Consider the following 20,061-nt stretch of genomic DNA (forward strand, 5'->3'; position numbering starts at 1 on the left):
TCAATCTAATTTAAAATTATGCTTATTGTGGGCATGTACTGTATACTAACCTGAAATTTCTACATCTGCACCAGTAGCGCCAAAAAGGATTTTTTCCCCCCCAACCAAAAGATTAAGTAGCATATTCTAGATGCTTTGTAGTGTCTCAGGAGATCTGGAACTCACAGCCCTCCCTCCAAAACTGGTTCGCACATGAGATTATCTTTAATTCTCGGTTTATGCCCGTTCTATATACATTTAGATGTAGATACAGTACTTCTAAATCTCTTATTATCCAGCTAGAAACATTAACCAGTAAAACTTGAAAGGGGTAGAGGACCCTAGGGAGTACATTCATTTTGATGGATGAGATTCTACCCGTCCATCACAAGGGATATGAGATCCATTTTTGTAAATAAGATTTTATTTGAGAGGTAATTTAAATCATATATAGTTTGGTAATTTTTTGTAACGTGAACTCCCTGGTATTTAAGACTTCATTTTTTCCAGTTTATGTTAACATATGGGTTTAGTTTTGTTTGCATCTCGGGTCGTATATATATATGTAAGTTTAGGGCTTCTGATTTAGTTGGGTTTATTTTGAAGTTTGACAATGTTCCGAATATATAAATTTCCTTGAATAGTTGATCTATTGAGATCTCCGGATTAGAAAAGGAGAGCAGAATGTCGTCTGCAAACAGGGATATTTTATATTCGTCTTGTCCCAATCGAACACCTTTTACTTTTTTATTCTGCCTAATTCTGGAGGCGAGAGTCTCTATAGTCAGAGCAAACAATAGTGGTGAGATAGGACAGCCCTGTCTGGTTCTGTTTATTATTGGAAAGGGTTTGGATAAATATCCAGCTGCTTTTACTGTGGTTGTTATTGTTGAATACATTGCCTTAATCCCATTAATAAAGAGTAGGCCTAATCCAATGTTGCTCAACACTTGAAACATAAAGGGCCATCCAACTCTATCAAAGGCCTTCTCGGCGTCTATTCCCAGAACAACAGTTGCTGTTGCTTTTGTTTTAGCTGACAAAATACTCGTAATTCTGTTTTAATTTAAGTACGTGCCAAAATGAATGTACTCCCTAGGGTCCTCTACCACTTTCAAGTTTTACTGGTTAATGTTTCTAGCCGGATAATAAAAGATTTAGAAGTACTGTATCTATATCTAAATGTATATAGAACGGGCATAAACCGAGAATTAAAGATAATCTCATGTGCGAACCAGTTTTGGAGGGAGGGCTGTGAGTTCCAGATCTCCTGAGACACTACAAAGCATCTAGAATATGCCACTTAATCTTTTGGTTGGGGGGGAAAAAATCATTTTTGACGCTACTGGTGCAGATGTAGAAATTTCAGGTTAGTATACAGTACATGCCCACAACAAGCATAATTTTAAATTAGATTGATGTGCGCCAATTTTGCCCCCAGAAAAAAAAAACAATCTGTTTGTGACGCTTGGTAAATAGCCCTCCAAAATATTTTCACAAACGAGTGTATACTGGATTTGAAAAAAAAAGTTAAAACAGGGGATGAGTAAAAGCAATAAAAATGCCAACCTCTTTCATGCCAAGGGAACACAGAAATACCTAGTATACAGTATAATATACGATACAGTGAAACACAAGCAGTACATACAGAGAATACAGTGTTTACAAAGTGCATCTAAACAATGTAATTCTGTACATTGGTTTTTGGCCAAATGAACCACAGAAAGATGGATTTGCAGGGAAAAGCCCGCAGACCAATCAGACTGATAGATACAATGGCTGGCCTTAACCGTTTATTATGCAAGCCATTCTCATCCTAACATCACAATTATATCATCACATACATTCATACAGAACGCAGGTACATGTAAGCACATCTAGATAGATTTATGGTCCCTAAACAGCCATTTTTTAACATATATACACACATATATAGAACATTTTAGCAGTACCATATATAGAAGCCCTGATCCACAAACTGTTGCTAAACTTTAGAAGGCCTTTACTCCCATCCATACGAATGTGAGCTGAAGCAGGCCACAGTTTCTCACTCTTTTGTAGTGCAATGATATTTAGAGTGTCCTGTCATTTTCAAGTACAGTATGTCCTGGGCACTAAGTTACATTCATTAATTGAGAAGTGACTTTCTAACAAGTTTGCAATGGCAAACATCTGAAGTCTGGAATGCGTTTAGACAGGGAGATGGGTTGAGGGACACAGGTCAATAGCTAAAGCAGTGATCGTTAGCAGAGAGAGGGAAGAACAACAAGAACCATCAGTGAACCTTAAGACTAGAAGCAGGTTGCTGATGGTGAATCTCAGGAGAGAAGTGCTGGGTACAGTGGGTGTTGAGATACCCTTCATGAGATGATTAATCCAGGTTTTACATTCACTCTTTGAGATACAGTACTGAGACTCTTTAAGTCTTGACGAAACAAGTGTTCCTGTGATTAGTGAGCAGTTATATGGTCCTCAAATAGGCAAAGGATAACTTCATAGTGATTGCTACCTTACTGCAATGTGCAAGGCATGGCCTATAAGGCTTTCTCATCTTATGAGAGCAGACATGTAAGCATCTCCCATACATTATTTTGCTAGGTACTCCTCACCTGTATGTGTGACTGCACTGCTAACAAGACAGTAAGTTTTGTTTTGATGCTCAAGGTTGTGTATTAAGTGACATGACATGTATACATGAGATTGATATTTAGTGTATTATATATGTGTAAGGGAGTAGGGACTAGGGTCGCCAGGTGGCTTCTCCAAAAATACTGGACTCAATTGTGAAAGGTGCGTCAGGTCACTGTGTCCAGGGAGGAAAATACCGGACACATACATGTCCAGTATTACAGCACCTCTCATTTTTTACTGGACGGAGTATCCAAATGCAGGAGGGTCCAGTTCAATACTGGAAACCTGGCAACCCTAGTAGGGATGGGGGGTGGGGGGCAGGGGCCGGGGGAGAGGGCATAATATAGCTGTGATCTGGTGTCCGGTTCTGTACACTTCCTACATTAAATTAGAATGATTCAAATAAAATCTATTCATTTTCTTTTAATAATTAAACTGCTATAACATACAATACAAACGTGTAACTTAACTCTATGAACCTATGTCTGAAGCGCATATTCCCATTATGTGTTATACTATTATGTAACGTGTATTGTTGCTGTGATGTGCTGTGAGCCTGGATGGCGCTATATAAATAAAGATGTGCGTACATACATACATACATACATACATCCAAGGTTGCCACCAGGTTTGACCCGGAGACCACGGGTTTTGGCGACATACCTCCGGGCTAAGGGTTTAGCCTGTTAATCTCTGGGTGGAGGCGGGGTGTGCGGCAGTGTCTCTCGGCATCCTCCTGGCATTCCCCTGCATCTCCCCCTAAAACTCACGCGAACATAGCTGCGCTGCCATGACAACGGGACGCCGCGTTATGTAACAGGGTCACGTGACGCCCGTTGCCATGGTAACGGAACGGGCCCCGTCGCGTTGCGTCCCTTTTGTCATGGCAACGCGGCGTGATTTGTTCACGGGAGTTGCAGGGGGAGATGCAGGAGAATGCGGCAGACGCCACACTGCCGGCGCCGGTAAGAGAGAATATTTTTTTACATTTTTCTCCAGATTAGCCTTCAGTAGAAGGTGGCAACCCTGCCTACATCACTGGGGAGGCCTTCATCCTTCAGTGGATGGACAAGGGCTGAAGATGAAGATGATGATGATATATATGTAGTAACCTATGTAATCAAGGCAATTTTAGAACATAGAAAAATTGTATTTATGCATTGCATGGGTGTTGTTATTGTAGCATAGTTTTGTTAAATGTAACATTTATTGCCGATAGGCACCAGAAATTTACGCCACTTTTACCGCAATGGATTTTTTCATACTTAAGTGAGTGAAACTGACACGCAGCTTAGTTAGGGTCGCCAGGTGGCTTCAACAAAAATACTGGACACAATGGTGAAAGGTGTGACGCACTTGAGACACAGACACACACCCCTCTCACCTCTCTCCACTCCATGCTGTTTCCTCCTCTCCTTGGCCACATCCCTAAGCTCCTAACACTTCCTCATGATTGGCTGCTGCTGGATAATTCAGCCAATCGGGATGGAGGAAGCTGCCCAGCCCCCTAGCAACAGCCCCGCTCTCTCTCTGCTCGGGGGGAAATCCCACGTCCCCCTCAAGCCGGTCAGGTCACTATGTCCAGAGAGGTAACACTGGTATACACATACAAGTCCAGCATTACCTCAAATTGTTTACTGGACAGTGTCCAAATGCAGGACAGTCCGGTTCAATACTGGGCACCTGGCAACCCTAAGCTTAATACAACTCATTATCCTTTCTTTTCAAACTCTCCAAAGTGCAAGCTGACGCATTTGTGGCAAAAAGTGAAGCAAAACGCTTGATAAATTGACGCATGAAGGTGCAACATGAAAATACCTCAATTTGCGTACATTATGCACCAAATTTGCCTTGATACGTAGCCCCTTTTGTGTGGATGGACGGAAGGTAAATGGTCCTAAGCAGCCCTAAAAAGGAAAGGTGATACTATGCATGATTTTAAGAAATTTCCAATTCTACTAATAATACAGTATAAGCATTGATTGGGAAGAAACTCTTTCAACCTCATTTTCGGTGCAATATTTATGCTCTAAAAAGAGCATTTTCTAAATAAATACCTTTTTCTTCTAAATGGAATGGGGGCTTTCGGCCTATATTTTTTTTTAACTGCACCGTTGTGCTACTTAGTAGGTACTTAGGCCACAGACTGGCTAGAGCAGGGGTGGCCAAGTCCACTCCACAAGGGTCAGATTTTCAGGATATCCCTGCTTCAGCACAGGTGGCTCAATCAGAGGCTCTGTGCTGAAGCAAGGACTGATTGAGCCACCTGTGCGGAAAGCAGGGACTAATTGAGCCACTTGTGCTGAAGCAGGGACCGATTGAGTCACCTGTGCTGAAGCAGGGACTGTCCTGAAAACCTCACCTGTTGGTGGCCCCTGAGAACTGGAGTTGGCCACCCCCTGGACATGAGTTTTGCAAACAATTATCTTGTTCTGTACTGTACATGTTTTTCACTTTTTAAAATAGAAAACATGCTTATCATTCTTGGACTGCAAAGTTCTCCGGTTCTTATAGTAATACAAAAAAAAATCCATATTGTGGACAATTAGCAGCTTTGTGACTTGTGCTAAGGAGATGTTTACTACAATCTCCAAGGTCTGTTTTTTCTCTCCTTTTTTTTTAAATAAAAAGATATGTTATGGAGAGAACACCTTGTTTTTGTGACCTCTACCCCGATCCCTCACGTACTATTACGCCTCGGGACACGGGGCAAAATCTATATATTTTTTTTTTTCAACGGCGACCGTATGCCGCTCGTAACTGCTGCAGCATAATCCTACCGCGCTGCACGATTCTTATCAAGAAGCTGAACCCAATAAAAGTCCAACCAGAGTGAATATTGCCCAGTGGGGGAAGTGTGATGGGGCTGAGGCAGGGGTGGCCAGCACAAGTCCTCAAAGGGCCACCAACAGCCCAGGTATGAGGGATATCCCTGCTTCAGCATAGGGGGCTCAGTCAGACTAACTGAGCCACTGATTGAGCCACCTGTGCTGAAGCAGGGATATCCTTAAAACCTGACCTGTTGGTGGCCCTTGAGGACTGGAGTTGGCCGCCCTTGGGCTAAGGTGTAAAACTAAAGTTTAAGACAACATCACGGGGGATAATTGTGCACCGGTATACATCATGCTGATGTAGCCAGGTCCCCCTCGCGCACTCGCCCCCTCCCTTGTCCCCCCCCCTCGCGCACTCGCCTCCTCCTTCACCGTTGCGAGCGCGCGGTGTTGCTGTGCGGCCGGTTGCTAGGGAAGCGGGTCGGGCGGTTGCCGGGGACGCGAGCGGCGAGCAGGCCGGTTGCCGGGGACGCGATCGGGCCGTCGCTAAGGCCGCGATCGCGTTGCCACCGGCCCGGCGGCTAGCGGAGCAGGGCGCCGCCATGACAGTTAGCTCGCGCATGCGCAGGATGCCAGCTAGCGCGGGAGGCCCCTGATAGCTCGCGCATGCGTGAGGATAGACGGCCAGCCCCCAGGGTGCATAGGGGCAGAGACACCTGACGCCAGGGAGCCAATAGGGCTGAGGGATTTGCCCGGGAAAGGAGAGATACTTTTCGCGGGGTTTTGCAGTGACACAGGCAGTCAGGATCCGGACCAGCTAGGGGTAAGAGGTGGATGCAGGGGTCAGTGACCCTCTGCATTAGGCCAGCAGCCCCAGGCCCCCAGTTAGGTCCTGAGCCACTTAATAGCTTGTGGAGTATAGGGACAGGCCCTAGATAGGGACACTGACCCATTTATTGGTAGCTTAGTCAGGGACACAGTGCTAAAGCCGTGCGGCCCTGCGAGGTGGGTTCTGGGCTCAGAACACTATCAAAGACCCTGGGACTAAGGTGATATTATCCGCGCTGGAATTCACCCAACGCGGTATGGAGGACAACGTCGGATCGGGCGGAACTCCGGTGATATCGCGGTACCCGTGGCTGGAGCCCGGGCAGGTAACCTGCAACTCACGTGCACCAACCAGGCCTATCACCAGACATAGTGGCTGCGCAGTCACACATACATATGCAGACATTGGTATATGATTTTGGGAGTGCAAGACATTTGGGTGGGGGTTACTGGACACAGGGTGGGGTCACTCTGCGGGAGGTTAGCGTCCGCCGTGACGCCTAGAGGTGGTAGCGTCCGCCGTGACGCCTAGAGGTGGTAGCGTCCGCCGTGACGCCTAGAGGTGGTAGCGTCCGCCGTGACGCCTAGAGTGGTTAGCGTCCGCCGTGGCGCATGTGTTGAGATGTAATGTGATAAGTTGCTGCATGTAGTAAAGTTAATAGTTATATAGAGCTGTCTGTGTGGTCATTGTGTATTGTCCTGCGAGGAACTACTTCCCCTCTGGTGGGAGCCATCGCAGGTGGAGGCGCTGCATCATTAGTATTGTAATACATTGCCCCAGGTTCCCTTAGCGGATGCTCAGCCTTCTGTGAGCCAACAGGTATTGCACCACGCACCCCTTGGTAACATTGCATGTTCCCTCCACGCACGCGGTATATGCGATTGGGTGGGGTGATATGACCGTTACATTTGGAGGCGCTGCTGAGATCTTAGACCTGGGGTGCCCTATTCAAAACCGAATCACCAAAAATCAGCATCATGGTAATTCCCTCAAGTCAAGAGGTCCACACGTGGGCCACCACCGTCCGTGAACCCCCTAGACATGTGGTTGCAGTAGGGAACGTCCCGGCGTTAGTACCTGAAACTGACATCCGGAACTCACTGAGCAAACTCTTAGGCGCAGATAGAATATGGTACCGTGGCAGGGTGTTCGACTCTACTTATCACTTGAGTGCACTACTATTCACCGTATGCCGGGACATAGGCCCTGAAGCGGCCCCGAATATTCTAATAGCCCCCGAGTGCTCACCAGAAGGATACCCCCTTATATACTCGGACTTGCCAGTAATACGGGAAATGTTCTCGCTCAGAGCCCCTCCTCAAGATCCCGACGAACCATCCACCAGTACCTGGACGCCACTTACCCCCGTGTCCAGTACCCCAAACCGGGTTGACCGTCCCCAACCCAAAGTCTCCTTTACCCCAAGCGGCCTCCCGGACGCCAGTAGTTGGGCTGACAGTCCTCCCTCTCCACCCGACACCGTACCCCGCGAGGTAAACTCTCGGCCTATCGGAGAGAGAGCAACGAACGAAGGTTCCATAATGGGGGTGACGCTACCCCAATTCGTAGAAGCCCTCACTGTGGCATCCCAGTCTCAAAGTTATAGGAAGCTTAAGGCCTTCTCTGGAGTACTTCCAATACCCCAGGGGGAAGAAGGAATAGACCTGTGGAGGGAGAATGCAGTAACAGTAGTAGAGGAGTGGTCGTGCACTGACACTGTAAAGCGGCAGCGTATTATGGAATGCCTCAGACCCCCTGCGTCTACTATGTTGACCATCCACAGGGACCAACACCCAGAGTTGACAGCGTTGGAAATGGTGGCGTTCCTGTTGGAGGCGTACGGACTAGCAGAAGACGAAGGAGCGCTCTGGACGAAGTACTTCCGTCTTTATCAGAAGGAAGGAGAGGACCTGTCGGCTTTCATCCACCTCCTACAGCTGGTCCTCGGGGTCCTACTCAATCGTAAGCTGGTCTCCGCATCGGGGATGGATGTAGCTCTCCATAAACAGTATCTGCGGGGATCAAGCCCCACTCACCCCATAGCCAACATGCTCCGCAGCAAGATAATGGACGGGGGCCCCTACAAGTTCACCGAGTTGCTGCGGCAAGTGAAACTACAGGAGGCTCATGTTATGCTACACTCCACCGCTACACCTAAGAGCTCCTCTGCCTCCAAAGGAAAGGGCTCTACGGAAAAGAAGGAAGAGTCTACTGCCTTGTCCAAAGGGTACAAACCACGACCCCCCGACCGACCACCTTCCCCATCCACGAGTCGCCCGGAAAGCCGCCCAGTGGTATGCTATAACTGCGGCAAGAAGGGCCACGTAATCCGTAATTGCCCAGAAAAGGAAGTTCACCCTGAGGAACACCCTTCCGATAGAGGAAAATCAGCCCGATCTATGGTCTGCAGTGTACCAATGGCAGAAGCTGACCTCGAACTCACTCATTCTGGAACTGGAACCCCGGATGCCCCTTCTGACGCCGGCCCCAGTGATGACGCCCCATCCGGTGAAGCTTGCAGTCAAGTGGGCCCTGCGGCCATCGTGCCCGTGGTACTAGAAGGGATATACGCCTCGGCCCTATTGGACACAGGGTCACAAGTAACCATAATATATCGCAGGTTTTATGATCAGCACCTTCAACACTGCCCACTAAGGCCGGCCGAACATATGAAGGTTAGGGGGTTAAGTAATGAAGACTACCCCATCGATGGGATTGTAAAGGTCCAACTGGACATACTCCAACTGAACACCGGCAAGAAGCACCCCATGCAGGTAGCGGCCATGGTATGCCCGGAGCCCCAAGACCATTGCAAGTACCCAATCATCTTGGGAACCAATGCAGACATAGTGCAAGCTATAATCCGAGCCTACTTGAGAGAGACCAACGAGTTGCCGCTGGCCGATTCGCTCCTAGACCCCATCTTACGAGAAGAATGCCACTGGGTGTATGCATTGGAGCGTCATGGGGACCTCTACAATCGTCAACGAGGACTGACGACCATATTACCAGGGGGAGTGCAAAAGATGGCCGTCTGGTGTTGTTATCCCGACCGAGACCAGAACGACCAACTGTTCTCGCTGGAGAGTGAGCCTGAAGAAGAAGAGGTTCAGCGAGGGTATAGAATACTACCCGAAGTGAGGGAATGGACGGCTAAGATCCCTATTCGAACCCACGTATATGTGCAGAATCTCTCCCCCTTTCCGATGGAGTTTGATGTCGACCAGAAGTTGGGATGCATATATCCGGTCAGCTCGGTGGGAGCCACACCTCAGGTGAAGGCGGCGGCCGCGCACGAGCGGATAGTCGATCTGGACTTCAACTTCGGCGAATCGACCCTGTCCACAGAGTGGAAAAAACGGTTGACCACCCAGCTGATGCAACGACGACATGTGTTCTCCACGAGCGAGATGGATGTGGGGTGCAGCCGCAGTGCCCAACATACCATTCAGATGAGTGATGCCACCCCGTTCCGGGAACGTTCTCGTCGCCTTGCCCCTCGGGATGTGGACGATGTGAGGAACGCCATCCAAGACATGGAAACCGCTGCGATTGTGACGGAATCACGAGGACCTTATGCGTCGCCCATAGTGGTGGTGCGGAAAAAGAACGGGTCCGTACGACTGTGTATCGACTATCGGACACTGAACAACCGCACGATCCCGGATCAATACAACCTTCCGCGCATTGAAGAGATCCTGAATGCGCTGAATGGGAGTCACTGGTTTAGCGTGCTGGACCTCCGATCAGGGTACTATCAGGTGCCCATGACGGCGGAAGACCAGGAGAAAACGGCTTTCGTCTGCCCCCTGGGATTCTATCAATTCACCCGTATGCCCCAAGGTATATGTGGGGCGCCTGCTACGTTCCAAAGGTTGATGGAAAAGACAATCGGGGACATGATTCCCCGGGAGTGCCTGGTGTACCTGGACGACATCATCGTCTTCGGAAGGACTCTGGAAGAGCACGAAGAGCGGTTGTTTAAGGTGATCGATCGTCTGGGAAACGAAGGGTTGAAATTGTCCCTAGACAAGTGCCGATTTTGCCATACCTCGGTGACCTACGTGGGGCACATCGTGTCCGCCAAAGGGATCGCCACCGACCCTGCCAAGGTAGAGGCCGTGGTGAACTGGCCTCGCCCAGAGAACGTCACAGAGCTGCGATCCTTCCTGGGGTTCTGTGGGTATTATCGCCGCTTCGTGGAAGGGTACTCGAGCTAGGCTAAACCCTTGAACAATCTGTTGAAGATATACCCTTCCGAGACCGGGAAGAAGGCTGTACCAGCCCGCCAACCGTTTGGTGACAAATGGACCTCTGAGTGTGAGCAGGCCTTCCTGAAGCTGAAGAAGTGTCTGACCGAAGCGCCTGTACTTGCTTATGCGGATCCCGAACAGCCTTACGTCCTGCATGTGGATGCTAGTCTAAATGGACTAGGCGCCGTCCTGCACCAGAAGCACCCGGAGGGCCTGCGGCCGGTAGCTTACATCAGCCGAAGCTTGACACCCAGTGAGCAGAGATACCCCGTCCACAAGTTGGAGTTTCTGGCTCTCAAGTGGGCGATCACCGAGAAGCTCCACGATTACTTGTACGGTGTCACCTTCGAGGTAAGGACGGATAACAACCCCCTCACGTACATCAATACGTCGGCCAAACTAGATGCAGCAGGCCACCGATGGCAAGCCGCCCTCAGTAACTACAGCTTCTCCTTGAAGTATAAGCCGGGGCCATTGAATATTGGGGCGGAGGCCCTCTCCCGAAGACCAGGACTACTCGCTACCCCCGATGATGAGGAATGGGAAGAACTTCCCGGCCTCGGAGTGCGGGCTATGTGTAAAACTGCAGCCATAGTTAATGACCAAGTGGCCTTCTCCGAGTTACGAGTGATCGACTCTTTGGGATGCCAGTCGCAGGCTGTCCCCGCCGCCTACTGCGACCCAAAAGGGATGCACCTCACGCACGACAAGGTGTTCCGGTGGAAAGATCTGGTAGACTACCAAATTCGAGATCCGGTCACTAGCATCATCCGGCACGCCGTTGAAAAAAGGAACCCAGCCCTTCTGAAACGTGCGCCCAATGACTTGGTGGCCTTACTCATGCGAGAATGGGACAAATTTGAAGTGGACAACTGCTTGCTCTATCGGGTGGTGCAATATCATAATCACCCGGATAGGAGACAACTAGTCCTACCCAAGAACTTACAATACCTGGTGTTGAAGTCCCTACACGATGAACACGGGTACCTAGGTGTAGAGAAGACTTTTGGGCTAGTCCGAGACCAGTTCTTCTGGCCCAAGATGAGGGAAGCGGTGGAACAACACTGCCGCCGTTGTTCCCGGTGCATTCAACGCAAGACGTTGCCTACCAGAGCAGCTCCCATGGCCCATCTTAAGAGTTCTGGTCCGATGGACTTGGTGTGTATGGACTTTTTATGTATCGAACCTGATAGCCGAGGCATCGGTAACGTGCTGGTCATCACGGACCATTACACCCGATATGCACAGGCCTTCCCCACAAAAGACCAGAAGGCTATCACGGTCGCGAAAGTTCTATGGGAAAAGTTCTTCGTGCATTACGGTCTTCCAAACCGACTTCACTCCGACCAAGGGCGAGATTTTGAGAGTACTCTGATCCGAGAATTACTTAAAATGCTGAACGTCGCCAAGTCCCGGACGACTCCGTACCACCCCAAAGGAGATGCTTTGCCTGAACGATTCAACAGGACCCTGTTGGACATGCTTGGAACTCTGAAGGGAACGCAGAAAGCAGAATGGAGTCGTCACGTAGAAACGTTGGTACACGCGTACAACTGTACTCGCCATGAGTCCACTGGGTTCTCCCTGTACTTCCTCATGTTTGGGCGGGAGGCAAGACTCCCCGTAGATGTGCGTCTTCGAGTCTCAACGGATGGGATACACAATGCTACCCATTTCCAGTATGTGCAAAGGCTAAAGGACAGTTTGCAGCAAGCTTACCAACAGGCTGAGAAGTCTACAGCTAAACTGAATGCTGGCAATAAGAGACGATACGACAATAAAGTCAAATATCGAGAGTTACGTCCTGGGGACGCTGTGTTACTTCGTAATTTGGGAGTCCCCGGAAAACATAAACTGGCAGACCGATGGAGAGATGGCGTATATGAGGTAGAGTCACAGATGCCCGGCCTCCCGGTCTATCGCATCAAAGACACAGACGGCCGGGTAAAGGTGTGGCATCGTAATCACCTTCTCCCTATTCCCCAAGTGGGAGGCGAAGAAGAAGAAATACAGGCCACACCGCTCAACGGTGAGTCCGATCTATCAGAGGTGGGTCAAGAGACTGTAAATAACGAGACCCACTCTGAAACTCCTGAAGACCCTATGGAGGGACCCTCTCAAAGGGACTATTCCACAGAAGGGGCATCTCCCGGAGGAGCTACGGGTAAAGGGCCCCGTAGGCCAACGCCTACTAAGGTGGCACCAACAGGCCAGCCTTTGGATCCACAGAGCCCGTGCTTTGTGCCTAACAGAGACTGTTCAGAGACATTTCTCCCCTCAAGGGACGAGGCTGAGCCTCAGGACTGTACTTATTACTCCCCAGAGGGAGTTGCTGAAGAACAACTCCGTAGGAGCCAAAGGGCCAGGTACCCTCCAACTCGGGTCACCTATGATCAAATGGGGGCACCCCAGTATGAGGCTCAGCAGTGGTCTCGGAGCAAAATCCAATCCGTGATTGTGATGCTCACAGAATTGTGTAACCTTGTTTAAAGTTGATGCAATGTGCTAAGTTGTATTCGTACCAGATGCATTTTTATTATATAACGGTTGTGTATAGTAGTAAGTTATGTTGTCCAAGCGGGGACGTTGGAGTTTCACCAGGGGGAGGATGTAGCCAGGTCCCCCTCGCGCACTCGCCCCCTCCCTTGTCCCCCCCCCTCGCGCACTCGCCTCCTCCTTCACCGTTGCGAGCGCGCGGTGTTGCTGTGCGGCCGGTTGCTAGGGAAGCGGGTCGGGCGGTTGCCGGGGACGCGAGCGGCGAGCAGGCCGGTTGCCGGGGACGCGATCGGGCCGTCGCTAAGGCCGCGATCGCGTTGCCACCGGCCCGGCGGCTAGCGGAGCAGGGCGCCGCCATGACAGTTAGCTCGCGCATGCGCAGGATGCCAGCTAGCGCGGGAGGCCCCTGATAGCTCGCGCATGCGTGAGGATAGACGGCCAGCCCCCAGGGTGCATAGGGGCAGAGACACCTGACGCCAGGGAGCCAATAGGGCTGAGGGATTTGCCCGGGAAAGGAGAGATACTTTTTGCGGGGTTTTGCAGTGACACAGGCAGTCAGAATCCGGACCAGCTAGGGGTAAGAGGTGGATGCAGGGGTCAGTGACCCTCTGCATTAGGCCAGCAGCCCCAGGCCCCCAGTTAGGTCCTGAGCCACTTAATAGCTTGTGGAGTATAGGGACAGGCCCTAGATAGGGACACTGACCCATTTATTGGTAGCTTAGTCAGGGACACAGTGCTAAAGCCGTGCGGCCCTGCGAGGTGGGTTCTGGGCTCAACACTATCAAAGACCCTGGGACTAAGGTGATATTATCCGCGCTGGAATTCACCCAACGCGGTGTGGAGGACAACGTCGGATCGGGCGGAACTCCGGTGATATCGCGGTACCCGTGGCTGGAGCCCGGGCAGGTAACCTGCAACTCACGTGCACCAACCAGGCCTATCACCAGACATAGTGGCTGCGCAGTCACACATACATATGCAGACATTGGTATATGATTTTGGGAGTGCAAGACATTTGGGTGGGGGTTACTGGACACAGGGTGGGGTCACTCTGCGGGAGGTTAGCGTCCGCCGTGACGCCTAGAGGTGGTAGCGTCCGCCGTGACGCCTAGAGGTGGTAGCGTCCGCCGTGACGCCTAGAGGTGGTAGCGTCCGCCGTGACGCCTAGAGTGGTTAGCGTCCGCCGTGGCGCATGTGTTGAGATGTAATGTGATAAGTTGCTGCATGTAGTAAAGTTAATAGTTATATAGAGCTGTCTGTGTGGTCATTGTGTATTGTCCTGCGAGGAACTACTTCCCCTCTGGTGGGAGCCATCGCAGGTGGAGGCGCTGCATCATTAGTATTGTAATACATTGCCCCAGGTTCCCTTAGCGGATGCTCAGCCTTCTGTGAGCCAACAGGTATTGCACCACGCACCCCTTGGTAACATTGCATGTTCCCTCCACGCACGCGGTATATGCGATTGGGTGGGGTGATATGACCGTTACATTTGGAGGCGCTGCTGAGATCTTAGACCTGGGGTGCCCTATTCCGGAAAACCAGTGTACCGCCGGTGAAGACGATCAGTCACTCCCAGGTGGAAACCCAGCCCGGCACCTAATTATTTCATATAAAGTCCGTCGTTGACGCCTACGTTTCCCCCCCCCCCCCCAGAACTTAGTTCCCCCACGAAAACAGCTCAGATAAGATCTACTTTACATATCGTCTCTCACTTTCTGCTCCTATAGCATTTATATAGAGGGAACCTTTGTGTTGTTGTTGCAGATAGAGTTTACAAGCTTTGTTACTATCTTTAAAAGGGACCGTACACCTGTTATTGTTTTATTGCAATTCAGACACTGGAGAATGATAAAGCGATCCTCAGGGGCGGGCTGGTATCACTGGCCTATAGATCAGGGCTCTTCATCCGGCGCTCCGCAAAGGACCTTGATGTGACCTTGATATGGACTTTGGACTCTGCTCCTGCTAATCATACTTGTCAGCCAAGTATAATTTTTCACACTGAAACCGACATGCAAGTTAAGATAATGTAAATATATATATATATGGTACAGGTGTAACAATGCTTGCTATAATGTGAAAAACATGTAGTCATTCCAAAGTCTTTAAATATAACTGACATGACATGACAACACGCTTGTGGCCTTTCTACGCTCTGTTTTCTGATCCTGCCCCTTTGGGGAACGAGTTGAAGAGCCGCACTGTGGAGTCTGTTGCCAGAATCTAAATTAAGATAGGCTAAAGTTAACCCTTTCCAGAGGGGGCCATTGAGAAGCCGATTTAGATAGGGCTATAACAATACTTGCCTTTGCTGACGACAAACACAGAACAGCGAGTGAAGATATTACCAGGATAATAAAGAAAGTACAAGTTATATGAGGCATCGCCCACAGACAGGCCTCATCACTGCTTTGCGGGTTTGCAGAAACAGATAAGAAGGTCAAACAATGTCACACTTGGCAGGGAAAGCCGTTGAGTGACTTGTTGCATTTGTCCAAGGTGTATCACATGTAGTCTGCTCTGCAAAGCACCCGAGGTGAGAGGTGTGATCATAGGTGCTGCTATGCAACGGTGTGCAGGTCTCACCCACGCTTCTTGTCGCAATAACGCAGTTTAAATATACCCTTCCTTAACCAGCTGTTTTTACTTTTTGATTATTATCCCATCAATCGCTGTCAAATCCTCCAGCACTTTTGCAGCTCATAAAAATAAAGCGTCTTGCAGGCGTGAAACATGTCGGAGGTGTCATCGGAGATTGCTGGTTGTCCAAATAAAGCCCTTTTTTGAACTTACCTGCGTGCTGCTTACCTTGGATTCTGCCATTCAGTTGCTGCTCCGGATGTTCTTTCATTTTTGTCCATAAAAAATATTAATGTCAATTTTTTTTAATGGCTTCTCTTAGATATGGCCACGATTGCGAATTTCCTGAGCGACGCAGCATTATCACCTCATTTACCTTTCTATCCGTGTATGTGAAAGCAGCCTATATTGTATATAGTGGCATTGCGGTTTTTGAGGCTTGGCTTTTGGGCCTAAATTTGAAACGCAAACAGTGCATTTATAACACTATGAAATTAGGGTTGCCAGGTGCCCAGTATTGAACCGGACTGTCCTGTATATGGACACTATGGCCAGTAACAAATGCAAGGTAATACTGGACATATATGTGTCTGGTATTATCTCTCTGGACATAGTGACCTGACAGGCTTGGGGGGGGGTGGGGGGCGTAGGATTTTCCTGAGTAGGGAGAGAGCAGGGCTGCTGCTAGGGTGCTGGGCAGCTTCCTCCATCCTAATTGACTGCTAGGTAATGCAGCCAATCAGGAGGAGGTGTCAGGAGCCTGGGGGTGGAGCCAAGGAGAGGAGGAAACAGCATGGAGCGGTGAGAGGGGGGTGTGTGTGTGTGTGTCGAGCGCGTCGTACCTTTCGCCAGTGTGTCCAGTATTTTTGGAGATGCCACCTGGCAACCCTAACATACATTACGTGATTGTAAACTTCTCAGTGGCTTGCCGTGCAAAAGGATTAAGGAATAAGTAATTGACCAAACAAAAAGAGAAATAAAGCCACACATTTAGAGACATGAGGAGTTAAGGTTACTCATTTTGTATACATAGCACTGTTACTTTGACCCACGCTGGCAGGATCGGCTGCCTGCACACACAAACTCCGGGGCATAAAATCAGCCGTCAGGCTTTTACTGGCTATTCTGAACTTCTCATTTACAGCGTCTATAAAACCGTACAATGTTATAGTGTCAACATGTCCATGAGAACACAATGATGTATTTTTATGTAACTGCATGCAATGTAATGCTGGTACATCTTGCTGAGCTGTTTTGGAGTCTTGTTTCATTATAAAAACAAATGTTAAAAACATTATAGAAGGTCTTGGCTGTGTGCTTCAGTTCCTTAATACTGTATGTTGTTGGCACCTTTAAGTTTTTGAGGAAGCCAGTCTACTGTACCTCTGAACATCACAACTACTTATTGCCATTCTGAAATACACTGTAAGCCCAGGATGGGCAAACAGAAATTCAACTGAAGGGGTTAAAAGAATTTCCACTCCAAATGTAATTAAATAGAGCCCTGCTAATCCAGTTGCAATCGCACAAAATAAATAAGTTCTTTGTTATTAGGGTATATTTTTATGTTATTTTCACCTAACACTGAAGTACTCGTTTGTTTTGCACTCCAATGTAATTAATTGTAAGTGCCAAATATTTCAATGATCAATATTTCCCGATGCATTGGTGAGACCTGCTAAGCATTGCCATGGAACCAGCTTGAAATCATGTAACCATGTATTGTTATAACTCTGTGCCTGGGACATACTTGAAAACGAGAGGTAACTCTCGATGTATTACTGCCTGGTAAAAACATTTGATAAATAAATAAAATAGATCCTTGGCACATATTGGGCTCTGGGAAAGGGTAAGAACTGCAACTATTTATACAGGACATAAAATAAATATTTAATTTGACAGACGGTTGTTCTTCAAATCTGTCCCTTAAAAGGCTTCCTGGGTTCAGTTAAAGCTGCAGTTCAAGGAATATCCTACATGTGTGTGTTTTTTTAAAATAAATCAGTTCTGTACTATGAGAAAATACTTGTGGCATTTAAAAATAATAAACAATGTTAAAGACATTTTTTTATGTATTTTAATGGAACAAGCATTTTTGTTCCTATAGCAACCATATACAGTCACATCCCCTTCCCCTTCTGAAACAGCATCACCTTTTTGAGCCCTGCCCTCTCTAGCAGTGAACCAATTGAATGTAGTGCCGGCCTGGTCACATGATCTTCCTCACAGAACTTGGGCTGTCAGTGTAGCAGAAGAGGACCCAAGATGCATTTAGTGAACCCCCAGCCAAATTTCAGCGATCGATTACAGGAGAACGGATCGATCAGCGACTTAGCTAATAACTTGTCGGTGTGTAGATTGTATTGATGAACATATTGAATGATTTATTTATTTTAAACGACAGCTTGAACTGTAGTTTTAAGACATACCTGAACCAGGAGGTCCCGCGGAGCTGACATATTGTCCCCCGGTCCTCGTCCTCTTTTCCCGATTGCCCTATACGTTTGTGATTGCAGTGGGGTCAGGGCTTTGTTTCTGCGGCCAATAGAAAGTCGCGAGGTTCTGCGGAGGTTATGCGGCGGCTCTGTATTGGTAAACTCAGTGGCCATGTTTCTAGTTTTTCTTCGAAACCGCAGTCATTTTAACTGAAACTTTTGGGGGGTCAGTAATCAGCTCTGCGGGACCCCAATGCCTTCAGACATAGCTATTGCTGAGGTGGGGGCCTAAGTCCCTAACGATTCTTGTGCCACACATGGGCTACCGTCAATGGCAGGAAATAAGGATGCAGAATATGGGGGGTACAACGGCTTTACGTACGCCCTAGCTCAACCTCGATACCCGGTGATCCTCAGAAGTGGACCCAGTGGCGTAGCTACAGCTCGGGCAAAGCACGGAGGTTCCACACTCTTGGTGGGCCCGCTCTCTAGGGTGACCATATTTGTCGCCGACTGCGCACTTGTTGCCGGCTGCTTGCGCGCATGTGTGACTGGCAAGCTCCGATCGCGCATGCGCAGGAGCAGCCAGCAGCGGAGTCCCGCTCACGTCCAGCTATGGCACTGAGTGGACCCCTACACATAACATGCACAGTCATAAAACATTACATTCAACAGTAACACTGTGCGGGGTATACATCAGTGTCAGTAGTGAGCGAGCGAGCCACCCAATCCTGGGCATGTGGGCTTTGAGATGGTGCCGGCACAACGTGGGAGCTCATTGTGTACTAACGTGTTGCAGGCCTGTACTTCGAAAAGGGAGCTTCGGTGCCGCTGTACTTTGTAGCCGTTGAAGGCCCGGTCATGTCCTAACTTGGCTCTGCTGATCCTAACATCACGTGCACTCGTGATCACGTGGCAACGTGGCCAGACTCCCACGATCCACAACCCACAGCCCTCTCCCATGAAATTGATTCCCATGTAAAATGTGAGTTAAACAGTCATTTTTTTATTGTGCAATACAAATTTCTCTACAATATAACACCATTGCTCACCCTCGGGGGGGGAAACCTTCTGACGGGAATTTGATGACACACACTCCAGAGGGTCTCTCCAAGGGCGCCCATGTGTGAAGCTTCATTCAAGGGCTCTGATCAGAGAGAGAAGGATCTCTGATACGCCATTACTACATAGATAAATCTGTGGATGAGACCATTACATTGATTTTAGATCGGAAAACACATTTATTGGCTACACTATATTTGTATCTTTATTTTTTCACATATTCCATCACGTGACCCACCAGCGCTCCCTTTACCTGGAAGACGGCATTCCCTACGGAGTTCTGTATCTCCGGAAGAAGGGGGTCCCCGCAGCTGAAATTAATGGAGTTCCGCTCCGGAGACCCCCTGCTTCAAAACCAATCGTCATTTTTCATTTTAAAAATCCAACGTGCTTGGATTGCAACTTTGAGGCGCTGGCTCAAATATGACATCAACAGAAAGTCGTTTAAAGTAAATTTGAATTAATTAAAAATATGTAGGATAGGGGTTCATAAGGTCCACTTTTCACATATATAAGGTTAGCCAAACCTGTGCGTAAAATATTTTTCTAGAGGTGTGTCTGGGGGGGGGGGGGGAGGGGGGGGATGTAGCACGTTTGCTGTATGGACAGAACTGTTAAGAAAGTAACATACTGTACCTCACAATCCTCCCAGATAACCGGCAGGAACAATTTGTTTGTCGCATTATAGGTGAAAGGTCTGTGAGAGAAGGGCGCAGCCAGGACACAGAAATGATTCCTATAGTGTGAAAGCAAGTGAACAGCGTGTGGCTAGCTGGCCTAATCATTAACCCCATCCAGGGCTGTTTGCTGGGCAAGCAGCACGTTGGACGGCTGAAGAGAACGATACTGTATATGGGTCTTTATTTGCAGAGTCCCATCCATGTACATAGCGCTTCACATGAGGAGAACGAGTCCCCGCCCCGAAGAGCTGACGATCTAACATGGGAGGACAATGGGTTCCTGTCCTCTCCAACAGAAAATAATTTCACAAGAACTAGCTGCAGTATAATTATATCCCCATTACG

The sequence above is a fragment of the Ascaphus truei genome, chromosome 15 (genome assembly GCF_040206685.1).
Source record: "Ascaphus truei isolate aAscTru1 chromosome 15, aAscTru1.hap1, whole genome shotgun sequence".
Taxonomy (NCBI): domain Eukaryota; kingdom Metazoa; phylum Chordata; class Amphibia; order Anura; family Ascaphidae; genus Ascaphus; species Ascaphus truei.